Source organism: Mercenaria mercenaria, unplaced genomic scaffold (genome assembly GCF_021730395.1).
Source record: "Mercenaria mercenaria strain notata unplaced genomic scaffold, MADL_Memer_1 contig_5101, whole genome shotgun sequence".
NCBI lineage: Eukaryota > Metazoa > Mollusca > Bivalvia > Venerida > Veneridae > Mercenaria > Mercenaria mercenaria.
In genome coordinates, this window is record NW_026463388.1 from 85130 (window position 1) to 93239 (window position 8110).

Sequence of the window (8110 nt, forward strand, 5' to 3'; positions counted from 1 at the left end):
GTCTTTTTTGCCACCTTGGAAAGACGTCTTTTTCACAACGTTTGGAAGACGTAGTTTTTTCTTTGATTGTGAAAGGTGTTTTGACGTCTTTTGCAGTGTTGGGAAGACATATATTTTTCACAACTTTGGAAAGATGTCCTTTTTACGTTTGAATGACATCTTTTCTCAATGTTGTTTCGTCTAAAAGCACAAAAAAAACCCCCAACAGTCTATGGTTTTAAACAAAAGTGTACTGAATAATAGAATAGTCACAAGACGTATCTTAACATGCTGGGTCTAGTAAGAAAACATACTAAATATGATTCAACTGAAATGTTTTTATTAAAAAGTACATATACCATTCAATCAAAAATAAATTTTGTTGATGCATGTAATCTGTAAAAATGGCTGTTCAGGGACAGCAACAGTCAATCGACTATTCAATAGCTTTTTAACAAAATATTTCATCAATGAATACAACGATAAACTCTAGTGGAAATGGGCAACCATTTTGCTTGAATGTAATAAAGTGTCATAGCATATAAAAACAAGAGCTGTCATAGAAGCAGTATGTTTAACTATTTCAAAATTGATACTAAGTGAAGAAAACATTATCTTGAATTCTAGCATAAAAACTGCTGTTATTGTCACTTTTCGGGGTGTTTTAACAGGAGAGAAAAGTGTGTTAACAGAGAGATTCTCGCGCTCACATGCTGTTGTAACACCTTTTTATTTATGCGCGTTCCGTGGCAAAGCGTAAACGTTATTACGGCCCAAAACGATAATTCAAAAGGAAATGACGTCAACGTGAAAAAAAAACAAACTTTACGCGCATTTCATGGGAATTTAATGACGTTGAGGGACAATATATTCATTTACTTGGTTTTTACGTGTTTTATGCCAGAATAGCGTTAGCGCATGTTATTTTCATGTTATAACATCTACAGAATCCCTCGGGTATCATTGGTACCGGGCTTGGGTACCAACCAATCCCTCGGGATTCTGGAGATGTTGTAACACGAAAAACATGCGTTATCCTACACAATTACTTTATGTTTGAACAAAATGCATTGAATAATAGCCATTAATGGTGAAACTGCCTAAAATTCCTTTAAATAATTCAAGAAATACTGGTCTGATACCACACTTCGGTCTGTGAAATCTGATCTTAGATGCTGACAGAAAACAAGTAGGATAGCTCTGCATATAGTTTGTACAGTCTAGCTAAAATCTTAAAGTTACTCACCCCCAGTTTGGGTGAAATTTTTCAACATCTTCGTTTCAAAAAGTTTAGCAGAGAATGTGTATTTGACACAGAAATGTGATTTAAAACGGTTGAGAATAAAATTTAGATATTGGTAAAAATGCAACAGGAATGTAAATTTTCTGCAATATTTCAAATTTAGTATACTACATTCTGCACAAGATTTATTGTTATTTAATGGAATATCTTGCTTAATCATTCCAATAAGTTTGACTGAACCAATTTCCAACTCCAAAAAAGACCATAATTTATCCAAACTCGTTGACAGAGTTATCTGCTCTTGGCTACAGATGGAAATCATGATAGTAAGTAAGTAAGTAAGTGTTTCAAAGTTTCAAAGCCATATGTCAAATAGTTTTGACAAACACATACCTGTACGCAAACTGAACCAATTTCTAAGTACAAAAAAGGCCATAATTCAGCCAAAATAGTTGACAGAGTTATGAACACTTACTTACAGATGGCAATCATATAATATAAACAAGTATTCAAAGTTTCGAAGCCACACATCAAACAGTTTTTACAAAACATGGACTGGTATGAAATTGTACCAATTTCCAAGTCCAAAAAGAGTCGTAATTTAGCCAAAATACTTGTAAGAGTTATGTACTCTTACCTACAGATACAGACTATGGTATAATAATAATCAAGTGATAAAAGTTTCAAAGTCATATGTCAAACAGTTTACACAAAATATGAACTAGTAGGAAATAAAAGGTACCCCAATTCAGATGGAGTTATGTGCACTTGAGTTGAAAGTTTCAAACCTTTATCCCCAAAGGTTTTGCCAAAATGTGAACTGGTACCAAAAATTTAACCAAGGTGTGACGCAAAGCTGATGCCGTATCAAGTAGGATAGCTATTCTTATTGTTCAAATAGTAAAGTTATAAAGGTCCAATTGTGGCATCTTTTATGCAGTTTCCTAAAATGATTTTAATAAAAAATCTTGCAAAAAGTTCTATGTAGAACAATCTGAACAAAATACAATTTTTTTCATATATAACTTTCAGCCAGGTCATTTAATATTGATTTATGTGACAAATTATTTTAATTATTCTCAAAATCACTACAAATGGATAAAGTCTGCCCATCACTTAGCTTGAGACAACATTAACCTTAACCGACAAATTCTTGATTTTGCCTTGTGAATAAGTAATCTAATCCATTCACAAAAATATTAAGAGTAAATAAAGTAAGTTTAAGTGTAATGGACTGGCAAAACAATGAACAAACAACTGCAATTTTTTGAAAAACAATTCATTGTGCATAAAACTTTTTTTCTTGAGATACTATTTGAAATTTCTTCACCTTGTAGAATTTTAAATTATCTGAAAAAAATTCCAATAACACTGTGCATCCAGAAAATGAATTGGATACAAGTTCTTCAGTTTTGTCTACAACAAAAAATCAAACTTAACTTGCACTGTTTTGACACATTTCATGTATATCACTTTTCAGCTGCATTTAGAATTTACTGAAAGATTCATTTTGTAAGTAAAACTGTTTTGCATTTAACACATTTTAAATTCAAATGTTTGTGTTTTAGAGCAGATTATACAGTATGTAAGTCATGATTTCTGCTATTTCACTACTTCAGATTTCCTTTTGAACTGGATTTCTATCTGACAGTGCATATCAGTCACAGGCACTTCTCCCACTCCTAGCTCCCCTTCCTGGTCCTATGTCTATGCAGGCTGAAAATATACATTTTAACACACATGTAAACTTAAACGTTTTGTTAAAAAACTAGAAGATGATCACACATATTAGAATTATGTATAAAGTTAAATGTATGGTAAGGAAATATTAGTGAGTAGTATTATCAAAACAATATTCACTCCTCTGCTGTATCTAGACTATTGCTATTTCTATTTTATGACAAATAACAAGTTTCATAATAGACACACATGTGTCAAGATGTTCAACTACAATACTGACTAAAGACACTGAATATCAAAACAAATAGTTGCAGGCTTTACTTTTTTATCCTGCAGTTATACAAGTACTAGGCTAGAGGTTGCATTTCTCCTTACATCAAAAGAATAAATTTATTAAGCAACAGACAGTCGTTATAAAAATCACATAAATTGGAGATAGGCAACCTAAAATTTTATAAAAAAATCCGTCGAATAATGAGGAAACATTACAAAGTACCTGCCGCGTATATGGTACCAAAGTTACATGTACGTGCGTTAGATTTTCGACTAGTTAGGTACACAGTACCAAGACAACAATGCATTGGCAGTTTCATCCTTGCAAGTATTTTCTCAGAAAAAAAAGCAAAGTAACCATCACATATAACACTGACTGACTGTTTTTATTAGATTGTAACTGAAGGTGACGGTGTATCATTTTTAATGCATGACATACTAATTTCTTACTTTATCACAAAGTTTATACGGTAATACAGTGGGTGGGATAACGCCGATGTCATTAATTCATTTCGGACATATTGAGTTTTAAAAATTTCTGGAGCCCTGAATACATTGGACGGGTTCATTCAAATGCTAGAATTTCTATTCTTACAAACACCATTCTCACGTAATGATCAAATATCATTTCTTAAATATTTACCCTTCATGATTGAAAACAATGTTGTCCTTTCTTCTCCCAGTTTGCTTTTCCTCTGATGTTAACATGGTCATTAGTTTCATTGTCATCAACCTGTGAAACAGAATGAATTTGGTGATAAAAAGTTAATAAAAAAGGTATAATTTGAATCTATATCACTAAAAATTAAATCAATAAGACAAGTATGCCAAGGAGCAGAATGTTAAGCCCGCCAGCTGTCAAGTGGACCTTGGACTAGGGACTGGGTTCTTGCGCATGACACCGTCTCATAATGGTGACATTCATGCCAAGTTACATCAAAATCCCACCATGCATGAATAAGAACTGCTCCAGACAAACTTCAGTATGACCTTTGACCTCTTAACTGTGACCTTGACCTTTGAGACAGGAACATGGGGTTTACGCATGATACACCTTCTCACTTAGGTAAACATTCATGCCAAATATAAACAAGATTGGTTCATGCATGTATAAGTTATGGTCCGGACAAAATCAGACAGACACACGCACATACACCGAAAGTGGCGACTATATCGAGCTCACCGCAAGTGGGCTCAACAAAAACTTGACACAAGACAAATACAAAACAAAGAAAAATATCAAACAGGGAATGCCACGCACCAAAAACGTAGCCTCCTCAAAACGAAACCCCCAGCTCTTGCATAATCATTATTTTTCATTCTCTTAAAGTATTCTTCTAAATTTAAAACATGCACAAAAATGCGTGTGAAACGCGATTCAGATGAGTTTCAGTTAAGTTCACGCATATTTTATTCAAGAGGAAGTAAAAAACAGGTAATAGAGAGTTTGAGATTTCAACCTTCGCCTTCCCCTTCAACGTCTCTTGCGAAATTAACGTATGAAGTTGAAGTTCGATTAAAATTCTTTGAGATTTCAAACTTTAGAATGAACCTTACTTCTTTTAATCCGCCCATTCAATTTATCCGTAATTATGATCGTTTTTTTCGTGCATTTTGATATCAATTGTCCGAAAGGGCAGGACTTTTACAAGAGGTTGTAAAAAAGAAAATTAGATAAAAACATTTCAATTAATATAATCATCACATGGATATTAGTGCGATTACGATAAAAAACGAAACAATGTGAACAATGTAAAAACTCGTTGGTGTTGCTCGAACATTTAGGTTTATGTAAAATGATGTCAGTTACAATGCACGATTGTAAAATCATACATGAGAGGAAATAAAAATGACAAGAGCTGTCCGTAAGACAACGCGCTCGATTTTTTCCAGTGCTTGACTGAATTAGAGCTTTGCCAATGAAACAAATCCAAGTTAGAAAGGGACATAACTCTGTCAAATTCAAATCAGAGTTATGGGAATTGTGTTCCTGGTGTAGACTTTGATAGTAAATAACTATTTGAGTTTCAAGTCAAAAGTTTTAATAGAAACAGAGATATTTGACTTTATCAAAAAAATAACAAAATATTTTAAGTTAAAAAGGGGCATAATTCTGTCAAAATTCAAATCAGAGTTATGAGGGATTGTTTCTCCTGGTGTAGACTTTGATAGTAAATGACCATTTTAAGTTTCAAGTCAATAGCTTTGATAGTAACAGAGATTTGACTTTATCAAAACTTTAACCAATGCCGACGCCGACGCCAACACCAGGGCGAGTGCAATAGCTCTACTTTTTCTTCGAAAAGTCGAGCTAATAATATATCAACGTATTCTATTGTTGATGGTGTTCTTGAAAGATAATACAGTTAATATTTTTTAAACAAAAACATGAGACACCAACTATACAAATGCATTTCTCGATATACTTTGGAGTTAAGTTAATATATGCGATAAAGCAAACACAAAAGGCATTCCATAAAATATAAAGGACAGATTCATCCGTCATGCGTTGACTAATACTTCATAGTTTTTTAAAGGTTTTTTTTCCGCTTTGAATTGGTACTTTGTACATCGAATTCCTTAAAAGACGCGTTTTACTTGTAGACTCTCATAAAATGTACCTGATGAAAATCTAACCTTTTAAAAGAGTATGTTGATAACATGAGCCAATATACACAATTTATGAATACATTTAACAAGCGATTTGAAACAAATGTAAGATACGCTCGTGATTTCATACGTTTTGGCATCATGACACTCTATGACTCTGTATGATACCAAACTCTCAGACAGCACAATATAATCGTGCCAAGTCGCCAATTGTCTAGCGAAACAGTCAAGAAATGTTAGGTGGAGACGAAAATTGTCGCACAAAATAACATATGAAATATACACGTATTTGTTTGAATATACTATTTCATAAGTAAAGCATGTGCAGATCCAGGAATTTTGGTTAGAGGGACACCTCACTTAAAGATGGGGTCTTGATAATTATCATAGATCTGAAATCGTCTGATACTTCAAAGAATTTTCCGTCTTTCTAGTACCATTTTATGTTTATAATTAAAAACGCAATGTCGTATTAAGTATCGACAGAAATGGATTGATTTTATTTTGAAGTTGAAAATAAAATATTCCACAAATGATAATTGCGGTATTATTCATCTTTCAAGTAAAATGACTGTCATGCCATGTGCCTCCATCCAGATTTCAGTCTTTGATGCCAAGTATGTGGACAGAGTAGATGTAAAAAGACTGTAGTTTTGACTTTCGTGATATCACATCTTCGGACGTTCAAAACTTCATTTCATACGTCAAAAAGGCCCATCTAGTATAATCGATACCGCCTGGGGACACAAATATGCTGTAGAAGTTAAAGTTTGAACAAAATCTCAAAGTTTCTCAAAATCAGTTGATAACTTCATACTTCCAGGTTCAATTCAATGCATTTAGTTAAAATCATTAGCCATACAAAACTTCATTATTCTTATACTTATTGATAGTGTTTCGCATCAAATTTAGTCTAATTACACATATGGATAATCGAATAACATAATAGGCAGAAATCTTGAAAGTAAGCTTTTTATTTCACATAGTAATAAAGAGAAGTCTTAGGCTTACTTGATATTACATGGAAAACTTTAGTAGCAACGTCTGATATAAATAAAATACACACCTATCGGTGACGTTTTACCCCAAATATATATGAGAGACGTTGAAGGCGAAGGCGAAGGTTGAAATCTCAAACTCTCTAATATCTGTATGGAAACTTTATTCCAATATTACTTGCTTATCAAACACCATGATATCCTTGTACAGCTAGAAATTGTGCCACTGGCCCATGAGTAAGTGTTGTATATAAGCAGAAGATAAAGATTCTATTCACAATCCCTCAGAGATGTTCTTCCAACAGCAGACAACATGGAAACCTGTCAACAGCAAAAAATTTCAAATTAGAGCTACTTTGTAATAATCTACATTTTAAGCACACACAACAGTAGTACACCCTGGCATGCATAAAATAAATTTTGAGAATTTACTGTCTTGCATTTTAGATGAAAACAACCTTGAATCAGTTTCACAACTAGTTTACCGTTAACCTTTAGCCTACTAGCAACAAGTGATTCTGCCTTTGCGACCAGTGCAGACCAAAAAAATTAATGAACTTACATGTAAAAAAAAAATCACCCATAAAAATAACATAAAAATAAACATGTTTACCGGTATTTTTATGTTATTTTTATGGGTGATTTTTTTTTTTACATGTAAGTTCATTAATTTTGTTAAAAAAACATTTAAAAAAAAATCCCCTCTATTTTAAAACTTTTTTTCCCCTCTATCATAGCATGTGATGGATCCCTGTAATCTGTGCAGGCAGATCATGGTCTGCACTGTTTGCTATTCAGTCAGTAAATTTTCAGTGAACACCCCTTCGAAAAATAGATGGTACTGTCCAAATTGAACGATGGATCAGTTCAATTTAAAAATTTAGCAGGGTAAAGGTTAATGAAAACTTATGCCTGACTAAATTCATACATACCAAAGTTTTTGTAAAACAGATTCTAGGTTTTCTGCACGAGGCATATATGTTACTATAGTCTGTCCCACCTAATTTTGGACCTCCGATAATTTATCTATACTATTTATAAAATTGTCAAAAAGGACATCGTTAATACCAGACGGTTGATATCTCTAGGCACCTTTTTCATTTTTTTGAAAAAAAATGTAAAATGAAGTTAAAAATCAAGATTTTATGTTTTTTCCCATAGACTTGCATTGTAAAATGACGCGACGTCAATTTCAAGATGGCGGCGTCCATACAAACGTCATTTGGGGGTTTGCTCACAGTTAGCGACGTCAGATATATTTATTGTTGAATAACAGACATGGAAAATTAAAACAAACTTTGTCCAAAACATGTAGTATTTCCTTGTA

General features: G+C 33.0%; 1 long non-coding RNA gene across 1 annotated transcript; it reads right to left on the reverse strand.

Annotated features, from left to right (window-relative positions):
* Positions 1–814: 814 nt before the first annotated feature.
* On the reverse strand, positions 815–7378 carry LOC128554538 (uncharacterized). Its single transcript, XR_008369632.1, has 3 exons — positions 6852–7378; positions 3819–3908; positions 815–2938 (listed from the first exon to the last, which is right to left on the reverse strand). It is a non-coding gene; the product is annotated as an uncharacterized LOC128554538 (long non-coding RNA).
* Positions 7379–8110: the final 732 nt, after the last annotated feature.